Source organism: Molothrus aeneus, chromosome Z (genome assembly GCF_037042795.1).
Source record: "Molothrus aeneus isolate 106 chromosome Z, BPBGC_Maene_1.0, whole genome shotgun sequence".
NCBI classification, from domain to species: domain Eukaryota; kingdom Metazoa; phylum Chordata; class Aves; order Passeriformes; family Icteridae; genus Molothrus; species Molothrus aeneus.
In genome coordinates this window covers 32,443,162-32,470,410 of record NC_089680.1, presented here as the reverse complement: position 1 = coordinate 32,470,410, position 27,249 = coordinate 32,443,162, and the positions used below count along the sequence as shown (strand labels likewise).

The 27,249-nt window shown below is 39.8% G+C and overlaps 1 protein-coding gene across 2 annotated transcripts in view; it reads left to right on the top strand.

Annotated features, from left to right (window-relative positions):
- Positions 1–807: 807 nt before the first annotated feature.
- Positions 808–27,249, top strand: part of LHFPL2 (LHFPL tetraspan subfamily member 2) — a 116,431-nt gene continuing 89,989 nt past the window's right edge. Inside the window, exon 1 of one of the 2 annotated variants that reach the window (XM_066569538.1) lies at positions 808–903. The gene's annotated coding sequence lies outside the window, so the exon portion shown is untranslated. The remainder of the gene's footprint in view (positions 904–27,249) is intronic. The other variant, XM_066569539.1, reaches the window with a different exon arrangement.

Below are 27,249 nucleotides of genomic sequence, written 5' to 3'. Positions count from 1 at the left end.
CTGCAGATGCTTTAAATGAGTGTCACTGCTTGTAGACACGTATGTGCTTGGCATTGGACACCTCAAGATACTTTAAAAATTACAAAGTTCTGGAAAAGCCTGGGTCATCAGAGTGTTGCTTTGAAACTGGAAGAGTGTTAAATATGATTTTAAAGGGGTATCGGTGGGAAATTATTTGTTCTGAGGGGGAAAAGTTTGAAAACGGAAGCATTGTAGACTTTTTAGACATTCTCTTGCAATATAAATTGTATTTCTGAAGGTCTACACCAAGAGGAATTTTTGGATAGGAGGAGTTGCTGTTTACCACTCCTGCTTCCCATTCAGTGCATCCACTATGGCTAGGTCCGGTGGGGCAGACTGTGATGCGACGTGCATTAGGCAGTACCGGGCCTGACACTGCCAGTTGTGCTGCCCGGTCCGTTCTCAGCCTGTATGTCGGACGAGGCAGATGGAGAACCCTTGGACATTGGTAATTCAAACGCCAGGATGGCGGGGCAGCGGTTATTTGGGCTATTTCCAGAGCCTCTCTCCCCGGCTGAGATAGCGACCGGGGCACGCCAGCCCGCCCATGGCCGCGGTGCCTCCACGCCCCGGCCAGGCTCCCGCCCGGCCCCGCTCTGGGCGCTTCCCCGCGGCCGGCGATGTGGGAGCGGGGGACGTCAGCCTGAGGGGGCCGGTCCTGGGCAGGGCAGGGCGCCCGCGTCCCGGCCCTCCCCGCCCCTCGCCGCGGCTCCCTCCCTCCGGCTGGGGGCGGCCGGGTCGGCCCTCGCCGGGATCCCATTCCTCCTCCCTCGGTGCATGGTCGCGGCGGGAGCGGAGGAGGGTGAGCCCGGCGGGGCGCGGGCCGGAGGCGGCGGCGAGAGCGGAGCCCGAGCGCGGAGGAGCCGCCTCTGCCTGGCAGCGGTGAGGCAGCGGCACCGCTGAAGTTGTGCGGGATTGGGAGGACGGGAGGGAGGACCGGGACCGCTGGCTGTGCTTCCATTCATTGCAGGAGCGGCGGCCGGGCTGCTGCTTCTCCTGGGCCAGGGCTGTAGCCTTAGGGACAGGCCGGGGAACAGTCGCGGCGGGACGGGGCACAGCGCGGAGGTGGCGGCACGGACGGGGCTGTGGCACCGGCGAGAGCCGCCCGGCGATCGCCGGGGCAGCGGCGGAGCGGGACGGCGCCCGGGCGCCTTCCCCGCGGGGAGCGCGGCGGGGACCTAGGGCGCGACCCGGCGAGGCGCCCGCGGCCGCCAGGCTGCCTCCTTCCCTCGCTCCCTCCTTCCCCGCTCCCCTCCCTCCCGCGCGGCGGTCTTGCCGAGCCCCGCTCCCGGCGGGACGCGGATCTCTCCGGCCAGCGGGAGGGGTTCCGCGGCGCCTGGCCGTGCTCCGCGCACACGTCCGGCACCGCGGGGCGGCCGCGCTCCCTCCGCGCCCCGAGGAGCAGGGCGGGGCCGGGCGGGCACCGCCCGTCGGGGGGCCCCGGTCGGCTTCGTGCGGGACGGGTAGCGGGAGGCGGGCCGCTCCTGGCTGCCCTGGCCGCCCTGGCCGCCCTGGCCCGGGCACCTGCAGCCTCTCCCCGCGGGCACGGGAGCTTCTTGACTTTCCGCGAGCTGCCTCTGGGAGCGGCAGTTCAAAGCTCACGTGGGTGCATTCGCATCGCTGACACGAGTTCTTCATACCCGTCGTGTTTCTGGGACCAGTTTTTGAGGGAGGGATGTGTGTGTCTGCGTGTATGTATGTGTGTATTTTAGTTTTTAGGGCCCTTCAAGGAAAGGCAGGAAGTAGGTGGCACAGGTTACTGGTGCAATTTTTTTGGTAGTTTAGGTGTCACTCCAAAGGCACCCAGTAACACACCGGTGAGATTGGATCCCATAATTCAGAAGTTGTGGGTGTGCTGGAGCAACATCAAGTAAAACAGAATGGGCTGGCAGTGCCGTGTCCAGACAAGTGCACACGCTGCCAGTACCTGGTGGCAGAGCAGCAGCGTTGCACCATCACAGTAAGTTTACACCAAGCCAGAACTAAGCAGATGAGTCCCTGCGAATGTGTGCATCCTAATGAGAGATGTATAAGTAGGAATAAATGAGCACAATTACAGAGATCCAGCTGACCTCATCCAGAAGAAAATATTATATATGTTAATAACAAGGTTTGCCTTTCTTAGGGAAACAGTTTTAGGCACCATTACTGATCCCTTAATGAAGATGTCTCCTTGGTCCCAATCCTGCAGTGGGTTCTGACTGCTCAAGCTCATACCTGCAAGGGGCCCTGTTGTTTTCAATGGGTTTGCTTTGGTGGCAGAAACCTTATGCTCCTTATGGTAATTCATAGAGACCTAAATTTATGCTGTGCACAGAGAGTGGCTAACTGGGAAATGTCAGTGACATTACATTTTATTTTTTCTAAACCAAACATACTACAAAAATATAAACCAAATTAATCTCTGGGATGTTCTTGAGTATTCTATCCATGTTCATGCATTGTTAGGTCAGGGTATAGGCAGACTGTTAAGATGGTTATTAATGAAATGGTTTTATCTCAGATATGGTTTCATGGGACCATTGCTCAGTTTTTCATTCCATATGCTAGTTGCAGCCACTCCAGCTTTAATCACAGCACTGCTTTCTTCACAGGATTTCTCCCTCTGAGTCATACAGTGGGTTTAATCAGTATGGAGGAAATTGCCCACTTTATCTTTTTTTTAGTTAATCGTCTGTTTTTATTAAGCATTCTGGGAAATGTTTGCACGATGATGTACCCACACGTCAGGCAAATAGTAGTAGTGTGTCATTTTCTTTTACAACTGTGAATCCCTGGGAATGGATGCAGCATTGCTGTGTAAGAATGTTACAGTTATTTTTATTACTTATTTAATCAAAGCATCATTCCTCCACATCTTCTAAGACAGTCTTGATTGTGCTGGGCTGGTAAGTTAGGATCAGAAGTACTGCTGGCAAAGACTGAAAGGAAGCCAATAATTGCCATGATCCTTTTTCGTGTTCTAGCTTGTAGCTGTGAAGATTGCTTGTGGTGTTCTATAATACAATAGGACAATGACTTATTAACTGCTATGTGTTGTTGCATCAGCAGAACCTGACTGCGCTACAGGTGACTGTTAAGTTGGCAACCAGGCAAGAAACTTGGTGTTTTATTTTGCATATGATGTGAACATTGCTGTTTCAATAATAATTACATGAAAATGAAATGCTTCATTATTTGAGTGTGTTGGAGAACAGAATTATTATTCATCAAAATTTGTGTTTCCAGAAGGTTCTACTCTGTTAGACATTGAGTACCCATTGGAGGGCTCCCCAGTAAAAGAGAAGTGGTGGTTGCAATGCAGGGGACGTGTTGAACACAGGATGGCAGCTCCTAGCTAATGTAAGATTTCTGCAAATCAGAAGGAAAAAAAATCAGGCAAGAAAACAGTTTCTGGGAATTTTACCCTCAGCATCTTAAACTAGCTTGTTAAAAGACTAAAAGGAAAGAGTCTGTCGACATAGAAATAGCCCCTGGTGAAGCTGCTGTTTGCCTCAGAGCTATTTATTAAAGCTTAAAGTGGGAGGGTGACGGCTGCCCTGCTGTCCCTAACTGTCCTCACTTCCTACACACAGGTGTGTGTTTGTGTGTTTGTGCCCAGGCACAAGCACACACAGCTCCTCTTGTTGGCTGATCCTTCACACCATCCAGCCTGTAGGAAGGAGAGCAGTGCTCAGCTTCTCACTGCTGGTAGCAATAAGAGAAACAGTTTTATGTCCCCATTCCTTCCCTGTGAATAAGGGCTTTCTGTGTCTTCCTTTGTCCTGCTTTCCTCTGTGTTTTCAGTACCTCCCTTCCCTCTCAAGAGTTCCCATTCTGCTGCTTTCTGCCTACATGATAAATAATTTTTGGGGGAGTCAGCATTTTGAACTCATTTGGGAACAAGTGGCAAGTTGCTGGAAGATGTTACTGATTCTCAGAGCCCTTTTTTGATGCAAAGACAATTGCTGATGTAGTTGACAAGTCTGTTAAAATAATATGAAAGACTTTTCCCTTCTGGCTTTTCAGCTTTCCCTTCTATCTCTTTATCTTTCTTGAAAATTGACAGGATACTCCTGAGCTGTAGTGCCTAAAATCTGCCTTGGGAAAGTGGAACTAACAGGATGCATTTTTCCAAAATCACTGTCCTACATATGGATGAATTGGAATAAAGCTGAATGTAAGTCATTTGTAAAGCCCAGTTTAAAAAAATAGTATTGTTATCCCTTGCCTTTTAAAATTGCTCAGGAGATGTGGCCAGATACTGTGAAAGTTTTCTAAACAAGTACTGTTTTACTGTCTTGTAAGAAAAGTGATATTTTCATGTTGTACTGCTGACAGAAGGTGAGGCATTTTGGGAAAAACCTGCAGATCTGAGGTCTATATTTCTTTTTAATTTGCCTTTGTTTCGCTTTACAACTCTAGCAGGTGAGACATTAACCATGAATAAGTATTTCAACAACAGTTAATCAATTTTCCTAGAAGTATTTTCCTAAAAGACATTTTTGTGGTAGGTAATTCCAAAGAAAACTAAATGCAGTTTATTTTTACAGTGGAAAATTAATTAAATTATAAATTTGCTGCAACAGCAAACAGCTGATTGCAAATGTACCTGATCTATGTGAATGGATCAGGAGCGTATCTGAAATTCTGAACTGTGGCAATATACGTAGCAGTTGGACACTTCCAGTATGTATCCATGATTGAGTATAAATAAATCACAGCAAAAGATATTTAGGGACTGTTGTGCTGTTCACATAATCAGTAGGTTCCAGTTTCTGATTCACTAATGTAATTTAAAAAATCAAACAAAAAACCAAAAAAAGCATGGTCTTTTGCTAAAAATTATTTTCTCCGGTTCTCATTGTCTTCTGGTTCTCATAATCATACTGTCTTTTTCAGTTTGGAGCTCTAAAGTTAGATGTGGATTCTTCAAAGGAGAATCCAGAATATCTGAGACATTGATGCATGAGAGAAATGCTGCTGCAATTTGTTCCCTAAAACACTTCTTATGTATTTTGTTTTAGATGTTGTTGGTTGGGGTTTCTTTAAGGGTTTCTCTGAAGCCTTTGGGGAAAACACATGAACTAAATGATAAACCATGAGAATGAAATATCATAAAAAGAGCAAAAATGTCTTGAAGAAAGCATAATTTTGTGTTTCAGACACTGAGAGTACTATAATGAACCCAGACACACAAGGAAGGCTTATTTTAGCTGATTTTTTTCACCTTTAATAGTTTCTACTGCTGAGAAACAATCAATGAAGCAATATTGCTGAAACAGCTGTTCCGTCTCCTTTGTCATTGGTGTCACTGCTGTATTTTCAGTCTTCTTTGTCTTAATACTTAATGTCATCTTAAAGATGGTAAAGGTATTTTTGGACCGAGGCATTCTATGTGGTATCTTACATCTTACTGATGAATATGTTTTGGATTTTAATTATACAAACAGTAGTAGCTTTAGAGTTGACTAAGTGATCTTCATGCTTGCTGATGCCTGATATTGCATACATATATGCCTTTATAGTACATAATTTCTGAAATTCAGCAATAAGTATCAATCTTGTCATTCTGTTCCAGATCAGTAGCAGTAAGTTTTGTAGATAAAATAATATACTACGCCTTAATAGTACAACTGATACTTTACCTTAAAGTTTGACGGTAGCTTGCCAGCCTTTTCATCCCTCTTGATCCCAAGTAAGTTTTTCTGTAAGGGTGCTTTAGGAGAAAATCCTGTGAGTTTACTGCTAATAGAAATGGTCAATATTGTGATTGTAGCAATTATAACCAGAGCCTGGTCTGAATTGAATGTTGCATTACTTTATTAAAAGCCATACAGTTTTAAAATCTGTTTTGTTTGAGCAGTGTGACTTCTCAGGGTGGTTGAGACTTCGGTTAGCCATGACAGGACTTTCTTGGTTCAGCTTTCAATGATAATCCCTTAAACCTGTTTGGAAAGAATTACCTGTGATGTGGGAAGATAAATTCAGTCTCTGTATTTATTTGATCTTCTGTATTTATTTGATCTTCTGCTGAAATTGCAGATAGGGTGCCAGTTGGTGCCATCTGTGTTTATAGATTTTGCAATAGTATTCACTGGGAGATTATCTGAAAGCCAAATCAGTTTACATAGGTCAGTGAATTGCAGCTTGCAAGGCTTTTGTCTGGGATCATTGTAAACAAGTTTTCCAGACTTTTCATTGAACTTTCATTTGTCTAAACCTGACCTCATCACTGAAGTGTGTGGTGGTGATAATACACCAGTATTATATGTTGGTAGATACATTTGTCTTTAATGGTTATGTACTCTTGTTTTGTCTCTTAGCATGTGTGTATTACTTCGATACATCATCTGCAAACAGTAAGTGTGTGGAGGGAAGGCTCTGCCAAAAATACTTTCATATAAAAGGGTGAGGTTTTTTATTTAATGTTTAATAAGTCATATATATGTACAGTGTTGTAAATATAGTTACTGTTCCTGCTGTTAAAGTACCTGCAGAAGAGAAGGTGCTGCAGATAAGAGTACATATTCTATCAGATATTAGGAGTTTGCTGATGTTCTGATTTCAGCTGAGTTAGTTATTTTCCTTCCTAATAGCTGATATAGTCCTATGTTTTGAGTTTAGTGTGAGACTGATGTTGATAGCACAGTGATGTTTTTGTTGTTGCTGAGGTGTAGTTGCACCAAGTCAAGGACTTTCAGCTTCTCATGCTCTGATAGCAAATAGACTGGGGTGAACAAGAAGTCGGAAGGAGACGCAGCCATGATACCTGACCACAACTGGCTCTAGGGATGTTTCACACCAAGTCCTATGGTGTGAAACCAGCGTTATGCTCAGTAATAAAGCTAGGGGAAGAAGAAGAAGAAGGGGATCACAGTGATGACGTTTGTCTTCCCAAGTCACTTTTACCTGTGATGGAGCTCTACTAGTGATTGATGAGCTGCTCTGCTGGTGATTGATGAGCACTGGCCTGCCCATGTGAAGCATTAGTTCAATTCCCTGTTTTGCTTTGCTTAAGTGCATGGCTTTTGCTTTACCTATTAAAGTGTCATGAGTTTTCTAATTTTCCCTTTTCTGATTCTCTTCTCTATTCCCATGAGGGAGAGTGAGTGACAGTCATGACAACTAAAGCAGTATTTGTACAGAGTACCTCAACAGAGTTCTTTTGTTTAAAGAATGGCAGCATCTTTCTGCACAACTGTTAATACTGATAAATAGTACATACTGAAATAAGCTTGAAATATAAATATGCTTGAAATAAATAAAAAAAATAATTTGAGAATATCTTGTGCAAATATTCCAGTTCTTGCAGCCTTCTATGAATTTTTTTCAGAAAATAAGGCAGTAGGTATTCATAGTCATCATGAAAATTTTGGCAATTGTAACTATTTCAGAATAGCCACCTGATAAAACCTGAATGCCGTTTTGCACAGGCAGGTCTGAGTAATTTAAAGTTTACAAGAAAAATTTAAATGTAAGTTCTAGTTTTAATATTGTAATGTATTCTTTTATTTTGCATAAATTTGAAATAGTAGCATATATTTTAATTTTATATTCAGTCATATTTGTGGATATGATTCTGTGCTCTTAGAAAATCATTTTAAGTTAACATAAGTGGTGGGATGAATACGGCATAATAGTAAAAGTTTCATGCATTCTTACATCTCATATCTCTCTCTCTTTCTCTCTCTATCTTTGTGCATTGATTTTTCTCCAGCTAGTTTTTCTCTGGTATGGTTTCCCTTTGAGGAGTTAACAAAGTCTCATTTTTCTCTGTTTTTGGGGCTTTTAAAGGTACTAATAGACATAGTACATGACAGCTGGCATATAAGATATTCCACAGACTGCCCAGCTGATTGCACTGCTGAGTTGGTAGATCATTTAGTAGAGGTATCCAGTTTGCAAGAATGTGGATGAGGTTGGTTTGTGTTGTGTATACATGTTTATTCAATCATTAGTCATGATCATGACTGCATAAGATCAGTGCAATTACCTTCAACCAATCTTTACATCTAAGTGGCCCAGACCGCATTCCATGACAGCCCTGGCAGCTTGAATTAGAGCTTGCCTTTTATCGCAGCTGAATTTGGAGTGTGGAAATATCCAGCCTTTCTTGAGCTTGGTTACTGCAAAAGTGGTACATGTTAGCATGAAAGAGTGAAGGTCCTGTCTAAAACAGAGCTTTAGGAATAGTCCAATTTTTTGGTGTTTGACTAGCCTGTATCAACAATTTACTTTGTTTTTCTGTTGCTCACTGCATGCATTGCACAGTAGGTAAACAATCCTTAAGAGTACACTGGGGCTGTCTCACATACTCATGTGTGTACTCTGCATAGTATGCCTCCGCTTCCCAAGCAGATTTAAAGAATCTCCAGGCAAGGTCAAAGAATAGAAGTCCACGTTTTCAGCAAAATTTCTCCAGCTCCTGGCTGGTGGTCCCTCATTCTTTCTACAGGTTCCTTGGAGTTGGGCAAGGAAAGGGTCTCAACAAATAATTTATTTGTAAGCAGGTTGTAACTTCTTATTTTCCAGAGCAGTCAACCCTGTAGCTCCATTTAACCTTCCACTCCTCCCACTTTTTTATTTTGCTGTTGTTAAATCATTGAGAGGAAGAGATTCCACCTGACATCCCAAGAAGATCATACAAAGATAGGACTAGAAGAGACCTTATGGCATCATCTACCCCATTCTTCTGCCTCAGATTAGGATCATCCGTATCTGTCATCTGTGACTTGTTCTAAGGAACTCAGTGGTCTCCCTTACATCGTCATGACATGTGAAAATTTTCTTTGTGTCTTATCCAGTTAATTCCTTTCTTGTAGTAATTTAATACTACCGTTGCTCATTCTACATCTGTCTAGGACAAAGCAAGTAATTCTTTTTTGTATGTTGTATTTTTTTAGCTATAATAGCCTGCTTTTTTTCACTTAACAGGCACTGAGTTTTGTACATCAGTTATTTTTGTTGCTTTTCTTTGGGTTACCTTTCATTACTTCACATCTATTTTGTTTGTCCAGCTAAGAATGTATTTGTCTTGATGCTCTAATGATGTAGAATGAAACAGAATGGGATCCTCTTCATACTTACTGACGTGATGAGGATCTTCTTTTCAGCTCTATGACTCTCTTCAGCAGTTAAATTGGTGAAGAGAAGAGACAACTGGGATGTGATGGTACTTTTATAAAAACATGAATAGTGTTGTGAGGAGCTTAGGGATAAGTTGTTCATTTTCTCTCCCAGTACAAGAGCTAATGAGCATGAAAATGAAACTAGCAGGTGTTGGGTTTGGAATAGTAAAAAGAGGAATTTTGTCATGCACATATATTAAGTTGTGTAACTCCACAGGATGTTGTGGATACTGAAAATTTATACCAATTGAAGTGAAACTGGACAAAATTAATGGAAAAAAGAGTCTGTGAGGGATTATTAAATACATAAGCATGACCTCTGGCTTTGGAAGTCCCTGAGCTGCAAATTATTGGAGACAAGCGTATTTGGGGAAAGTATGACTAAATGATTACACTATTCTCATGCTCTTCCCCAGACATCTGCTTTTGGCTGCTCTTGGAGACAGAGGTACTGGGTAGACAATTTGACCTGGCATAATTTTAGATTTGTCCTTTTAAATTGTAAAAACTCAAGACACATTTTTCTATGAGTTAACAGCTCAGGGTAGCATCTGCAACCCTTGTACTTTTTAGACCAAAAGCCTCCAATCCATTTTCCGTGTAATTTAAGACAGAAGAACTTTCTTAATAAAACACAAAGATTACCATGAACATTTGTCTCCTGCCAGTTGGCGTCAATTGCAAATTATGTTTCATTTCAGTCATGCTAAACTGCCAGATGAGATAATACATATTGTCTCATTTAGGCAATCTAGGCAGCTATGTCTGTAATCTTAACTTGGCTTTTCTGAATTATTTTCTCCTATGTGTGTGTGAAATTGTGTTTAATATGAAAGTTTTCTGGTTTTTTGCCCATCTCCCCTCTACTCTAGATACATTTTAACTGTTTACATGAACACGTTACATGAGATTCCCCACAGAGTTAGAGGAAAGACTGAAAGCCTTTATTACTCTGATGGGGACAGAGGGATATAGAGGGAGGAGGATGCTTTGTTGCTCTTTACCCTACAGACACTGATTTACTGGCTTGATTTAGATTGTTGATTCAATGATGCATCTTTAAGGCACTTGTAAGTGAATCAAAACCCATACTCACACGATGCAAATGTCTCATGTAAATATAACTTTTCATCCCCAGTTTTAATGTTAACCTTATACTAGTAGATTTTCTGCTCTGTGAGATGCTGCTCATCTCTCTGTTACTCTGACAATACCTAAACAGATATTATTTGTACTTTTTCAGCTGATGTGAAGTCGGCTTGAATGCAGCATCCTGCACTCTGGCAAACTTGACAGAAATGTGCTTGTGCCTGTGCTTGCTCGGGTATAAATTTGTATTGCATAGTGGTCGAACAAAATGGTAATGTACCAAATGGTAATCTGGCATAAATGAAGACACAGCCATATGTTGCACATGTCTACTTTTCTGTCATGTATTAATATGTTTAACATGTTTTGGCTGAGTTTTCTAAAATGAGTGTGGGGGTTAAGTTAATAGTGTTTTCCCTCCAGATGCTATCTGTAGGCTGCTTCATGTTTTACCCCATAAAAGTTTCCTCTATTCTTGTAATATCAAGTAAACAATTTTATGTTCCTTCTCTCAGTAGTTTGGGGCATGAGGAAAAGCAATTTTGCCAGGAGGTGGAAAGCCTGTGCAGTGATCCTAGTGGCAGTGAAGGTGTTTTATGCCAGGTATTAGGCTGTTCTGTGTTACTGATGGTTGATTTTCCAGATTTATCCTGTGCTACTGCAATGGACTCTAAGTTGAAGAGGAAAGGATCATGTAGGTATTAGGAAATTCCTCTCTGAGCCTCTCTAGTCTGTAACTACATCTGCTGTTTGGGTAAATAGATCATACTTTTACTCCATACACTTTGCTTCACATACCAGAGTGGGCTTTATTTGAAGTGTGTGGCTTTGGAGGTAGGAAAGGCAACATTTTGGTTTGTGTAGGTGAGACGGTTGAAGTTTGTTGTAAATAACTGTGAGTGCTCTTCTGTTATTGTTGGAATATTTGTATATAGTAACTACTTTGATCTCTACATAGCAAGTGAACATTAATTAATGCTAGAACAGTAAAGTTGTTTTCTGACTGCTTTAAGAATAGACTGTAGGAAACCCTAAAAGTATTCTTTTGTTCAAATATCATCATTTGATACTTGCAAATACTTGAACTGATGATGTATTTGCATATAGCAAACAGAATTCTCTTCTCTGAGGGATTATTAAAGCTATGCCAAATTCAGTTAGTCACAGTCAACAGCATCACAGCTGGGTATTTTGGAACTGAAAAAAGAAACTATTCTTTTTAGGCAGTAAAGTTTTCCAGTTCTTCTGTTGGACTAAAACACCTCTCCTGTATGGATAGAGAAAGATTCACCTGTCTTTAACTGATTATACTTACAAGTGTGCCAGGTAACATGAAGCTACTCTTTAGATAATCTGTCTTTTAGCCGAAGAATAGTGCAAGGTTCTTTGCCAGACATTCAGGGAATGTATTGGAGAGGCTCACACTGCAAATGTGATCTGTGAAAACAGTAAACAAAAAAAAAATCTGTGTAATGTTTTTTCTCCATTTAGCCTTTTGCTATTGAGTTATGCTGAAAAAAAAAGAAAAAAAAAGTGCCATTGTATCTAGGTATCTATCATGATTGATTGTTCATTGATCTCATATATTGACTGAATAATTTTTTTTCTTCCAGTGAGGATGAAAAGCTCATATTTGAGTCAAACAAACCAAATAATATGGAAAACAAATCTCTCCCTTTCCAATGCACCTTCCTTTACTGGAAGGACTGAACAAAAATTGATAGTATCAGTGCTGTCATTGCTCTCTTGTGTTCTTCTCTGTCTGATAATATTAAATGCTATTTAGAAGCACTGGTTAATTAAAATCTAGTAGTAATAGTACATCAGACTTGTGTCTGTCTGGCCTGAGACAGACACAAGTTTATCAGCTGATGAGAGCAGTTTATATGTAGCCATCTTTACAAAAGTGAAATATACTCCACATCCACTCCAAAGCCTTCAGCTGTTACAGCTCATAGGAGGAAGTTGGTCTGATAGCTGAGGAATGAGCACTTCCAGTCCCAGTGTACAGTGAAGTGGTTTGCAGTCTGGGGGGAAACACAATTTTCTGCTACTTACTTTTTGCGGGCTGACTTGGACCATTATGTGTCCTTCCCCCGTCAAATTCTCAGCAATACAAGGTTTCTTCTTTAGAAAGCAGAGGCTTGTTTTTAAGTTTGTTTCCTGTGGTTTTCTGCATAGCCTCAGAAGTTCGGAACATCACTACGTATCTTCTTATTTAAAGAGGAAGCAGGTATGGTCAAATATTTGTTTTTCCTAAAGGAACTGTAATTGGTGAGAATAACAAAAAACGCTTTACATTAAATAGGAACAAATAAGGATTTAATAGGGCTTAGTATACAGAGATGTCTTGAAGAGTCCTGTGCATGGGGCACTGTAGTCATCAAGAGAGGAGAAGGCAGAAGGTCCAAGTGACAGTGCAAGCCCCTCTTTGTGATCTTCCTTGCTTAGGACAGGGAGCATTCTGTCTTTGGGTAGCCACAGGCATCTTGATTTTGTTTGAGAGAAGCGAAGAGTGTATTTGCATTTGTCTCATTACCTGATAATAGAAATAGTCTTTGTGCTGGTCTTGCAGTGAAGCTGGTGTCCTGCTTAAGGAACAATAAATAGGTTGACCAACCTCTTCTGTCTGCTGCTTACAAATAGCAACTTGATTATACGCCACTGTTCTTGTTTTTACATATAACTAAATTAATTATTTGATCCTGGATGAGTTACATGTCCTCATAGCTCCGAATTTAACTAGTTTGAATTGTATTTTTCTGTTGTTTTAACATGTGCATGCCATTAATGGTTTAATAATCTAGTATAGTCGTTGTCTATGAACCAAGAGGAATGAACATTGCTGCTCAGCATTGTCCTTAGTGAGTAGAGGCTGATTTTAAGCTTTGAATCTTAATTTCTCCATGCATAATTTATTTTAGTTGTTTTTATTTGTGTGTGTGTGTTTTCATTTGACTGAGATAAAGATTTAAAGCAGAAAACTATATATGGCTATAGTTAGCATGAAACTGTCTAGGCTGCAGAAGCTTGATTTTTTTTTTCTGTTTTTTTCCCCTCCTTTTTTCTTTGAAGTTCACATGCCTTTACAGTGGAATAAATGATTCAGTAGTTGGTCCATCCCACTGGATTATGGATCTGTTGAGAGCCAAGTTTTTGAATGGCTCCTTTGTGACCTATCTTATTTTGAAGATAGGATACATTTGTTTTTTTGGAAAGGGCTGACATACCTAACCTGGCAGCCAGTTGGAGGAGAAGCAGCTGTTGAATGAAAAATTTCACATTACTTCTTCTGTAATTTAACATGATCAGGAAGTAGTTGGTTTTCCTTTTCCCTTGCATGTAGGTTTTCTTTGCATTGTAGGCTGGCACAATATCATCCATACCCAATTTTGTGGTTGCTGACTGTGGCTCAGAGACCTTTGTAGCTCTGAGGGCTTTTGCATCTTGAAGTTTTGAAAAGTAAATGAAGCAGTCGACAGAAGACTTTGTTTTTCCTGTTTGCATTGGATTATTGGGGAGTTCAAGCCTGTGAAGAGGCCTGTAGCTATTCCTGCATCCTCAAATGCCACTGGGATAGCTGGCATTGAGTCTGGCAATGATGGTAGCTCTTGGTGCTGGTAACCATTTGGTGAATGTCTCTCTCTCCTTTTCCAGCCATATGTAAGTGATCTGAGCATTGCCTTGGGTGGGTGAGTTGCTTCATCACTAATATGTGTGACTTTCTGGAGGAAGTGTGTGGTCCAAGAGACCTCACAGATTTCCTGAACATGGCCCACACTGTAGTTATGTCTGTTATTTATTATATCCTTTCAGAAACAGAAGATAAACTAAGTTTTTTTCCTAATGACTATGTTTTTTCATAGGCTTAAATGAGCTTCTGCCTGTAGAGGGGAAATATTTTGGCTCCCTTTCACTTATTTTTCTGTGTACTAATGTTTTTGTGCAGCTCAGCTGGAAGATTCACCACCTACACATTGGTTTATCCCAGCACAAGATATATAGCTGTTTAAATGTGTGAATAGTTAAATTTTTAAACATGTGTACTGTCTGGAAAATATTATAAAAGCAAATGTCTGTGTGTTGCAGTTTTTATGATGTTTAATATTTATAATAATGTGATTGTTTGTTACATTGGTAACTTTTGTGATGTATTTTGAGTCTCAGAAAAAAACACAGTCTTAATTTTGATTGATTAGACATGTGAAAAAAGTAGCGTTTGACCATAATTGCCATGCAGAACACCTAATACATGATTTTCCATGACAGAAATTTTTGAAGAAAATATCATCAGATATAGACATCATGTTATCATATCTCACTGAGCATCAAGCATCCCAAATAAATTAAGAGGAAGAAACTGAGTTTTATCTTGAAATACGTTATTTAATATTATGCAGTTATGCAGTTTAAACTAAAAAGAAAATGGGTCCGAGAAACCTAAAAACTATTAAAGAACTAGGAGAATCTGTAAGATCTGAGTTTGAGGTAGTAAGGAAAAATTATGAGTTCCAATTGTATGCAAAAAATATTTTAGGGACCAACAAAGGCGAGGAGAGAAAAAATGTTTCTTTCCTGTTTTATAAACACTTCTTTGTCCATTTACATTTACGTTTGTTTGAATTGCAGGCATTTCAAGGTACCTGTTATGAAAAGTTGTTGATAGACTCACAGGAATTAAGAAGAAGGTGTTAGAAGGATCAAAGGGTTGGTTGGAAGATTTATGAGGAAAACAAAACTACTCTTAATAGACTTTTTGAACAGTGAAACTAGGTCAAAGAAACAAGGTGATAATGAAATGAAGAAAATTGTGAGCTGTGTGTCAGTGTTACGTTTTATATTGAAATAATTTTCTCTGGAACTGTTTCCCATCAAATACCAAAAATTGCATTAGTCAGATAAAGTAAAATTAAGTGGGTTGCTTTGTTCAGAAAGCAGTGCTGTAATGAACAGTCTTGCCTTAACCTACACTGAGCAGACTGTCTATTGCCTACTTCCAATTTCTGAGAACCATTTGTGGGTTTGTGTTGTTTTTAGATGAACTTTAGCTTCATTAGTGCTAAAGTTTGTTAGTTTTTGAACTTATGTTAGAAGTTGTAATGGAAATATTTGCCAAATATTGATTTCAATATGCAGAATGTGCATGGTGATACTTAGATGTGTAGGTTTATCATTAACCCTTTCATTCTCCATGTCTGGGAAACTTTAATGTGTGATGATGTCCAATGATTAATGTAATCAGTTACTGGAAATTTTAAATTTAACCAATAGGCAATGAACTAGGTCAGACAAAACAAAGGAATAAGACCTCTGTTTTTAAAAACAGGTAAGCAGAATTTTTTGAATAAAAGGAATTGCTGAGATATTTCCATTCCTCTTCCACAACCTCATAACTATATCTCTTCTTATGAATTAATGAGCACTGCTCACAATTTACTTCTCAGATAAATCAGTTACAACTGCATTTCTAGTCATACAGTCTTCTGGTGTTTCCTTAAGAGGTGGGTTGGCACACTGCCAGGAAGTGTGGTTCATTAAATTAATTATCAATCCCTGGCAAATACAAATTTTGAAGTCATGAGGCACTTGCTCACTTCATAATTTGAGGAAGCTTTCTGTGATTCTTTCTGCTTTCATTTATAGTTTGTGCATTTATGGTTGATGCTTTAGAAAGATAGATGTTGCCCAAAAAATTATAACAATCAAAAGTTTGTAAAAGCAAAGTTAGATCATCCGTTTTTACAGTTACTTTTTCACTGCATTGCTGAACTATTAGGCTTGTTAGTTGCATGAATGATTTGAATGGATTGACTTTTTAAAGCAGCAACCAATTCCCCAACTTGTCCATATTCTGGCATGGCTGCTGTTGAGAAAAAGTGCTTCTAAGAAACTTCAGTATTCTGGAACATAACTGAGGGACATTGTTTTGCCATTAGGAAAATATGTTTGTTATCAGTTGGTCTTTCATTATAGCTAGGGATTTTTTTAACATGAAAATTTAACGCATTATCTGTGGTCTAATGGTTTTATTCTGAAACAGACTCCAATAATATCTTTGCTTTCCTCTCATAACAGATGATGCAAAATTAGATGTTAAATTGGACTTCATTGTGATAGGACCAGAATAGCAGAAAACTAAATGGTGTCAGTTTCTTGATAAAATTTCAAGTATTGATTTTTGTATTGAAATTCTGTCTGTTAAATGGAGCATCTATCTTGTTTCAGCTGAAATGAAGAGAATCGCTTCAAAAAAGTGCATGTTCACTTTAGTATCTTGAATTTTTTAATCTCCTGCTCCTATCAGTTCCTCAGAGTCTGTATTTATTATTCTTTCAGTCAAGTAACGAAGTTGTGTTAAACATTTGAGAAAGAAATGGGTGTAGATAATAGTGAAAGGAGAGAAAGATTGACTTAAGAAATCTGTTGCTGTTTGAGTTTTTTTTTTTAATTTTGTCATGTTTGGGGTTTTTTTAATGTTTTGTTTTGGGGGCTTTTAGATTGTATATTTTTTTTGTTCATTTGGGTTTTTTTTTGTTTCAGCTTTTTGAGGGTTTGGGGGTTTGGTTGGGAGTTTTTTGTTTGTTTTGGTTTTTGGAGGGTTTTGTTTGTTTGGTTGGTTTTTTTATGGTTGATCTGACTTTGGTAGAAGTGGAATGTTCTGAGTCTGCAAGTCAGCAGCTTTGGAAGGGGTGTCCAGTACCGGGAGGTTGTCTAGAGGTACCAACCCAACAGGTTTTATTTTTCAGTCACTTACAAAAGCCTAATTCTATTCATTTAACTAACTTATTTATTTATTTAATATGGCATTGAAGACACAAATTCAAATTCTTAAAACATGGTACACCATGAGCTATCTGAGATACACTTTAAGATGTTTTCAGGAGAACTGTAGTTGTTATGGTGACATGACACAGCTTTCATTTAGGGTTTTAAAAACAAAAAGGAACTGGAGTATGTCAAATAACACTATGAGCATCCTAGCTACTTTTCTTTCTCTTCAGGAGGAATTAATGTTTAATGTTGTCTGGAGCTGTATGGAATTGTAGAGAGGCCCATTATGCAGTGTTGAGCTCCTGCTGATGAGAGTTTTGGGTATTTTTAAAGTTAACTCAGAAGATGACTGACACTTATGAGACGTAATCTTCCTTTCCTTTATAAAACTCTGCTTACTGACACTTGGAAAATACCAGCATCAATTATAATATGAATTGGTGCTGAAAATTTTAATAACTAGGAATAACTGTAGACAGCCTTTAGCTATATATTTGGGTTTCAAGTTTAGGTGGATCTGTTGATCTAAAATTGAAAAAAATTACTTTTCTGAAAAGTGATGAAAGACAGATGACCCATTTGGCAGTGATGGTGTGGCAGTACCACAGAGATCTGATGAAATTTAGAGGTACTATGAAGGGGAAAAGGAAGTGAATTGAAATGTGTGGCTTCTACCCATCAAAATTATACATGGTGCATATGCTTAGGATCACATAGATGAGAAGAAATTAGTTCTGCATGTGCAGAAATGTAAATTGTAGGCTAGAAATTTAATTAAAAACCCAAATCCAGCATAGCTGATGTAGTCACAGTAAAAACCCTTTTCCAATAGTAAGTGCTCCATCCTCATTTTCAATTGTCTTAAAATTCTGAAAGAACATCAAATTTTTTGTAAATTATTTGAGAGCATACAGTTGCTGGAGAGCTTGTGGGTCCCAGAGTCTGGTCTTTAGCCATTGTATGCAGCTATACAGTAGATTCTTAATTTTTAGAGCTTTGCAGAGTATGTCTTCTCATCATGACACAACTCAGAATGCTTCCCAGTGCCAGCTATTAAACTTCAGATGTCTTTTCATTTCTAAGATACACAGTATATCTGTATTAAATCTGAAATTAAAAAAATAATAGTTTTTTACATTAATCATTTGTGGTTTAAATTATTAGGGGAGAGTAGTAATCAGTGTTATCAGAACTTAGTTTCACACCTATTTCATCTCACAGGTGACTTCAGTTTTTGGATATTGAGGAGTCACCTACAAATCTTCTTTAGGAGCAGTCAAAACTCTGCCCCTTGAGTTTGATTGTCCTGATCGCTGTGCTCACGACTGTTGAGCTTTTTCTATAAGAAGCAAATTGAGCTGCACATTACAGTTTGGGTATTAGTATGAATGTCATAACTGTAAATGAGAGAGCAAAACTAACAAGATATTTATAATTAATATTATTCAGTATTTGGAACAGACACTGTAGCACTTACCAGAAATCTGTAACAAAACAGGCTCCAGTCTAATAACTACAGCCATAAACAGAATCCATTAAAATCACCAAGGCCAAAGAAAGTGCATTCAGAAAATCTGGAAAAGTTGAGTAGTTAAGTTCTTTGTTCTGTTAATCCTCTTCACCTCCATCCTCTTCACCTTTCCCACCAATTTTTTTTTCTTTTGGAGAAGTTTCAGAGACTAGAATATGACATAAGTGTTCTGTCTCTAGTTTATCTAGTTTATTAGATTACATGTGATGACTTAATGTTGTACAATAGACTTATGGGCTGGATCTGTGTTTTGTAATGGACTGCTGGAGAGGAGAGCTGAATGTACAGATGTGTGAGTGACTGTGCTGTCAGCCCTGAACAGTCAGAGTGCCCTTGCTGCCTGAGAAGGTAGCAGGCAGTGATACACTAGGAATGGCCTCTGGGCCCCATCGTTGGTAGTTTCAGTCCTGACCTTCTGCATCAGGTTGTGGTAGGCAGCAATATTTCACTCCTCGAGCAGTGGGTACTGCCTTGGAAACCATGCTCTCCTTCCTTCAGGGAAAAGGTGCTGGGTGGACAGGATAGAAATGCTGGAAGAGGCAGGCTGTGTACATGACATTGGGCTGTCTTTGGTGGGATTGAGGTTAATAAGCAATAGAATAAGTGTATAAAACTAATGCTGACTGTTACAGGCTTGGGGAAGATTCATCTGATGAAAATTTCTAGGTTGTTTTTTAAGTGAAGTGACAAGTTCAGTTGATGGATAAAGTTGTGTAATAGACTTAGGTGAAGTACTTAACCTTTCAACAACCATTTTTGTTCACAAAGTTAACCAAAACAAAATCAAAGTATCAGCTTTGACCTGGCTAACTGACAGGTGCCTAATGTAACAGTAAATATGGAGTTGTTCTTGTTTAGCTGGATTTGCAGATAAGCTGCTGTCTCTTCACTGGTTATTTTATTGGTGACAAAAATCACATTACCCATGTGAGCCTCTGGAGAGTCACAAAACCAGAGCTTGCAAGGCTCTGACCCTGCTGTGGTCATGCAGCCTGACTTTCAGGGCAGTGGAGGCATTATATATTTCTGGATTAATTCTTGTTCAACCTGCCATGTGAAAAGAGAGTTTAAAAATCACCAGTGATGCAAAAAGTTAATACTTTCCATGCCAGTAACATACAGCAGATAGTGGAATGACAAATAACAGAAAGAGATGGTAATGTGGACAGGTTGGAAATTCTGAAGTGAAAGTCATCCTGATGAGAAATATGAATAACTCCATTGGCATGTCATGTGGAAATGTGGCAACTCTGAAAAGAGGGTCACAGCAGATAATCAGCTCAACATAAGTTGTCAACATAGAGGGAAGATCCAAGGATAAGAGGAAAGACCTGTCACAATTCGAGAGAATAAAAATGAGGTGCTCTGCCTAGGAGTAAAGTTTATATCATGTATTTGGCACTGGTACAATTGCTACTGGAAAGACCTGCTAATGCCTATATATCATGAGATAAATCATAAGATCATGTTGACTGTTACCAGAGAAGAGCCATAAAAATCTATAGTGGACTGAGATAAGGTAGCATTAAGAAAGTTAAAATCAATGCTAGAATCAAGATAACAGTTTCCCTCACCCCATAGCTTTTTCCACCCTGGAAAATAAACTGTAGTTCAATGCTGAATTATTTCAGGGAAGTCATATGGCTTGAGTTATGTAGCATTTCTGCCTTTCTAGTTCGATGAGGTATGAATCTGTTTAATAGAATCATAGAATACTTTGAGTTGGAAGCTACTTTTAAAGGTCATCTAGTCCAACCTCCCTACAATGGGCAGAGACATCTTCAACTAGATCAGGTTGCTCAGGGATTCATCCAACCTGATATTAAATGCTTCCCAGAGTAGGGAACCCATCACATCTCTGGGCAGCCTGCTCCAGAGTTCCACCACCCTGACTGTAAAAGCCTTCTTCCTTATATCTAAGCTGAATTTGCCCTTTTTTTAGTTTAAAGCCATTGTCCCTTGTCTCGTCTCTCCACGCCCCTGTAAAAGTCCCTCTCTAGCTTTCTAGTCGGCCCCCTCTAAATTCTGGAAGGTGCTGTAAAGTGGAGCACCCCGGAGCCTTTTCATCTCATAGCTGAAACTGTTAAACTCTCACCTGTGCTCACAGGACAGGTGCTCCAGCCCTCTCATCATTTTTGTGGCCACCTCTGGAATTGTTCCAACAGTTCCATGTCATTCCTGTTCTTAGGGAAGGAAGTTCTGGGAAGGCAAGTTCTGGGGACGGGAGGGAGGAGAAGGAGAAGGGAAAGGGGAAGGGGAGGGGAAGGGGTGGAGGGAGGGGGAGGGGGAAGGGGAGGGGAAGGAGGGGAAGGGGAAGGGAAGGGAAGGGAAGGGAAGGGAAGGGAAGGGAAGGGAAGGGAAGGGAAGGGAAGGGAAGGGAAGGGAAGGGAAGGGAAGGGAAGGGAAGGGAAGGGAAGGGAAGGGAAGGGAAGGGAAGGGAAGGGAAGGGAAGGGAAGGGAAGGGAAGGGAAGGGAAGGGAAGGGAAGGGAAGGGAAGGGAAGGGAAGGGAAGGGAAGGGAAGGGAAGGGAAGGGAAGGGGAAGAGGAAGGGGAAGGGAAGTTGTTGAAACACAACACTGTTGCCATGTCAGCCAGAGTCACCTGTGCTTTCTACCTGGCTTTACTTTCTGCCCTTGTTAGCCTGTGGGATAGTCCTTCCTGCTGTGCAGTCACCTCCACATCAATGCAGTCATTGCCACACTTAGCTGGCCAGATGGACCCTACCGGACCCTACCAGTTTTTACCTTGCCAGTAAGCACTGGTAGGGTCCATCTGGCCTAGGGTTTCTGCCCACTCACAAGTTTGAATGCTTTTTTGGAGACATCTCCTCTCTGAAATAATATGTCCTTGAAATAATGCAATCTTGAAGATTCTCAGCATAAGTGAGAATGTTCATAAATCCAGATTATTTCTCTAGATATACTACTCTTCAATAATAAATCATGGCAGCTGGGAGACTGCATTATTTATACCTGCCGTGTCTTATTTCCAGGCTGAAATACCAATGTATGTATCTGATTTCTTTAGAAAAAAAAGATACCTTCCCACCCATAATATACAACTCCTTCATACTGAATGAAAGATAACATTTTTTTTGGGATTTCATCATTGCCATTCCATTGTATGTTAATTATAGGTGCTAGTTTTGGCATGATTTCATTAGCTGAGCACTTGCTATGTCACCAGGGCTCAATTTGATTTTTGTCCTCTCTTTCTAGCATTACTTCTGCTGTTCCACAAAAAAACCCTGAAGGATATCACACAACCCTAAAAAGCAGTTAAAATTTCTGTCCTTTTTTCTCTTGTCTGAAAAATTAGTTTAATTTGAGATCCCTTACAGTATAGTAAAATAAAAACAAACGCGATCTGATAAGTGCTTTGAAGAAAATCCCGTGTACTGAGTTATGCTGTGAAATAGTGTTCCTAATTCACTGATTTAAATATAAACTTCTAGAGATGCATCTGGATACTTAGTTTAAAAAATTGATACTATAATGCTTTATTAGCTGATGTAACCAAGTTCAGATGTTAAAAAAATAAAAACATGCCTTAGCAGTGTGTAGACTTATCATTATTTTCCAAAAAGTATTGTTTGGAAATAGGGTAAAATACAAAAGGAAGTAAAAATGCTAGAAATATAAAGCAAGGTCTGGTTTTAGTTCATGTTATGATTTTTCAGTCAGAGTGTGCAATGGCTCTTACCTAATGAGAAAAGGAGTAAATAATCAGTTCTTTCTAGCAATTAACTGATCTGCCTGCAGGATGATAATTAAAATGAGTCATGCATGTAAAAGGAAACTGAATCTCTCCCTTGACTCATTTCTCTTCTATTAATTTATTTTCAGAATGGCATACTTTAAAATTCTGCCAGAAATTGATATACAGGTGTGTTCAGTCATAAAAGTGCTGGATGCAGCTTCAAAGCAACTCCATGTTTGAATCCCATGTAGCGCTGAAAAATTTGCCACCTGAGTCGTGTTACCTGATCTTAGAGTCTGCAATGTTTGTAGAGTCAGTACAAAGAGCCAGAGACCTCCAAGGGGATGGTGAGTCTTGCAGGATTAGCCCATGGACAGTGTTGCTGCTTTCCTCCTGTCTACTTTTGACATGGTGCCACCAGCTGGCTGGTGGGTGCTGGGGATCTCTATCAACATGGGACTCTCTCCTGAGGCAGTGTAGGTAAAAGAACTGTGCCTGCCCTGTAGTCCCACAGCGTATTGCTTTAAGAGGTAGTCCTGTAGACACCCTATGCCTGCCAGTTGGGGTGCTTCCACTGAAAGTGGATGACCTGTGTTCCCATCTCTCTGCACACTGGGGAACCTACCTGTCATCACCACCTCCAAGTATCCTCACCACCAGGTCACAGAATATTCAGAAGGGGAGGAGTTGGAGGATTTTCCCATCTTATTGAAGCTGACCTCGAGAGTAAGAGAGCCAAGAGGACAGAGAAAATGCTTGAAAGAACCTGATTTTCTGAGACTTAGCTGGTGCCTGCAGTTAGGAGTTGGGAATTACCATCTCTGAGCCCTCTACTTAGGAGCATGGCTGGTTGTAGGTAACTTCTTAAATATATGGAAAATGTATGAAACTTCAGAGAGTCGGGAGAATGTGAGGCATGACAGCCATCTCATGTTTAATCAGAACATAGTTTTTTTACCACCAATTGGTGATGAAGGCTGGTGCTAGGTTTCTGATGCAGAAAAAAATGCATGTTATAAGTGCCCATGTTTTGTCACCAGTGAAAGGAAGTCTCCAGCCCATCAAAGAGCTGACTGCTGAGTTGTCAGGGTGGTGGGGCAGGCAGGCAGGGTGGCTGCTGCACTGCTGTCTCATTAGATGTGTATTTCAGAAACCAGCTTCCTCCCAGTTCTACAGCATGAGCAACTTGATGTTAACTTTGCACACTGAATGATCAGCTGTGTTAGAAATTTCACTCACAATATCACCAGAAGAAGGGAATTAATTGTTATTTGCTCGAATATGTTGGAAGTATGTCATGTGATGCCTCCCTTGTTTGTCACTGTGATGCATTCTTCATACTCAAGGCTTGATTATCTCCAGGGAGCTGAAACCCAATGGCTCCAGTAAAAAGCATTGGAAGATGTGCTGCTTGCTATACATGAATGCTTTTTATTATAGATGAAAAGGAAAAAAGATTTTTTAACATGCTGGGATTAAAGGTAAAATTCAGCTATTCTCTAGCATATCTTTTGCTTTTGGTGCTTGCTTAAAAATCCTTACTTGGAACTGTGTTAATATATGTTAGTTTTTCCAAAGAGATTTTCAGAAACAATTTTTTTTAAGTTTAGCTTTCTAGAATTGGTATTCCTCTTTTGAAGAAATATAAGAAAAGCCTCTGCTTTTGGCTTGTTGAGAAAATGAGATTTGTCCAGCAGTAGAGTTCACATGTTTGAGCAGGTGATTTTTTTCAGGGATTTTTTTTATTAGGTATGATTGTAAAGATTTTAATTAAGAAAATTAGTTGAATTAGCTTCTTGGATCATAAAGAATCAGAAATAGAATTCAGACCACCAGGTTTCTAGTTGTAATTAATGTAAATCTTAAAAAAAGTTATTTCTTTGTAGAGTTGTTGTTGGCTAGTAGCTATTGTATGTATTTCGAGATCAAAGGAAATGAGCTGCAAATAGGGGTTTTTAAGTAACTGGCTTATACTTTCTGAACACTGTAAATATTAATCTTTAAACACATGGAATCAAGGGGTTAACTACTGTCAAATGATTAGTCAGACTGGTGAAATATTTTGCCAATTAGGAAGCAGCAGATTTTATCTGACCTACTAGAGTGGGGTGTGATTGTTAAAGCTTAATCATTTATAAGCTACATTTGATGTAAGGGGCTAATGTTTATTGACTGAACTCTGGTTTAACAGAATTTTTTCTTAAGTACAGTGGGATCTAATTTTATTTCATGTGGTTGTCAGAGAAGTGTTGTGGGGTGTTTGGGTTTTTGTTTGTTTTTTTTTTTTTTTTCTTTTCAAACCATTGAAAATACTCCAATTTACTAACACAGGTAACTTAATATCTGTGGGGTTTTGCTTACTAGAGATATAGATGACAGATGCACAGACACACAAATACGTATGTCTTGGAAGTGCATTCATTTGAATTAAAGCCAGGTCATCTGTGTATAGGTTTAAAATTTGGATTAACTTCGAGACTGCTTCAAATTTTTCCTGTAGTTACTGAAAACTGAACACTGTATGTAGTAGGGAAATAGTATTCTGGCCACATGAGGACTAATTAAAAGTATAGGCCTGTCAGGTTTTGTCTGCAAGGCCTGTTATAGGAGTTTATTACAGAGAGGAAAAGCTAGGAAGGAGAGTCAAGTTAATTCCCTTCCCTTCCCTTCCCTTCCCTTCCCTTCCCTTCCCTTCCCTTCCCTTCCCTTCCCTTCCCTTCCCTTCCCTTCCCTTCCCTTCCCTTCCCTTCCCTTCCCTTCCCTTCCCTTCCCTTCCCTTCCCTTCCCTTCCCTTCCCTTCCCTTCCCTTCCCTTCCCTTCCCTTCCCTTCCCTTCCCTTCCCTTCCCTTCCCTTCCCTTCCCTTCCCTTCCCTTCCCTTCCCTTCCCTTCCCTTCCCTTCCCAAACTTCCCTTCCCTATGCTTTCATAAGCCTGTTTTTATGTGCATACATTTTTGTCACTCCTAGAATTGCAGAAATTGTTGTGTCTTTAGCTCATATGTTAAGACAACTATTCCATCGCTATTACCAGCTTGCACTAAATTTGTGATAACTGGGTGCTGTGCCTGAAATCTTGGAAATTCTTTATTAAAGGGTAGGAAGTTTTGTTGATTTGGGTTATTTGGGTGTTTTTTCCCAACGTCTCCACCATCTTGAGAGATGAGCTTGTGAATTAATTTGCTGCTAAACGCAGATGCAAATGAAATCTTATCTGAAAGAAGACTTCTTTATCTAGGTTGAAACAGGCGTTTCCTCCTGTGTCACAATTTACTCTGCTACCACTTAAAGAGATAAAGGTTGTTTCTCAGCAATGTTCATCTCTTGATGGTTTTTTTAGGAGACAATTTAGCTTCAGTAGGTATTCACCCTTGCAGGTAGTGAAGCTTGGGTATGAAATTTATCCTGACATCATTCTAACACTCTCATTTAAGTAGGAGTATTCAAATGATACATAATTTTTTCAGATGGCAGATAATATTTTTGTTTGCTTTTTTGGTCATCTGATCATTGAAAACCTCTGCTGATTTTTGAAACAGTGGTGCTTGGACAAATTTTTCTAAGTTCACTGTCCCTCAAGGTTTAAAAATCACAGGAAGGAAGTGTTATATCTCTTGGCACACTTCAAGTGGTTAGATGTGTGTGTTCAGATATGGCCACATAAATTTGTTTGTTAACTGATAGATAAGTTTAGGCCATTTAAATTCCTGTTCTTTAATCAAGTTTTTAATTCTAAACCTCTATTTAAAATACATGTTGGATCTAGGAGATCTCAAATGCTTTCCTGGTGAAAGTGGAAAATGAAGGTTTGTGTTTTGTTGTGACATTAAGTATCCTTAAAAAGGGAGGACAGTATATTATTAGCAGTTATGCTTTAAACTTAGTTATCTCAAATAAGTGAAGATAGGTGTCAGGCATTGGATATATTATTTTGTGGAAGAGCTGTATTTTCTAACTGAACTGTGAAATGTGCATTTGTCCCTGAAGTTGGATAGTTATGCATACATTTGTAAAGTATATGCATTTGTACATTAGTACACAAAATACTGTGAATATGTGCATTAAAATACTTAGGACTCACAATGCTAGCAGTAAATCTGTTACTTAATTAACAGATATTTTATTTTAATGAAATGTGTGCTACAGACTTAACTGTGTTTGTGCTGCTCAATAAGAAAACGCTTTTAAGTTAAAATGATTGTGCCCTTCATAATTTAAAATAAACCAGCAAGCTAATAACATTTTTAGGTAGGTCTCTCCTAAATCTGAGTTTCTATTTCTCTTCTGCCATGATTGCAGAAAACTTTAACATGAACAATTACCAAGGCTGAGTGCTTGTGCAGTACTGCAGCCCTAATAGAAAGCAGAGATGTCTGGAGTAATCAGAAAAAAATAATGTGTGGGCCTAACTCCAGTCAAATAATATTAAAAAAATATTACAGGTGAGGCAAATTAGAGATGCTCTAAAGTGACACAGATGGGCAACCTTTCCAATGGTATTCAAGGAGGGCAGTACTGGGGGTGATCCAGTGTCTTGATTCCCCAGAACTGAGGGAGGGCATAGCCTTGCTCTGCTTCTGACCAGCCCCTTCTCTCTGCCTCTCCCAGACTAACTCAAGACAAAAAGAACCCAGGCTTAGGATGGTCTGTCGTGATTATGTAAAGGAGGGAAGATACTGTCTGCTCAGGTATAGGGGCAGAATGAAGGGAGGGGAGGAGGGGAAGCCCATCCTGATGTTCCTTTTCATTGGCAAAAAACTTTAAACTAGTTCAGCTTCTCCCAATGCTGCAGCCATGGGGTTACAGGCAGGTCTCATCTTCTTCTACAAGATGCTTTCATTTTGTGTATGTTATTCATCATTTGGATCAAAGGAGGTCAGTGGATACAGGATAAGATGTATGAGTTTTAGGAACAGATCTCAGGCTTGGCTGCCTCTAAGGGTATGACATGACTGATACCGTGAAACTGGCGTTGTTCTGCTTCAGATCAAAGGTTTGCAATCTTCTCCCCATCTTATTTCTAATTTCAGAT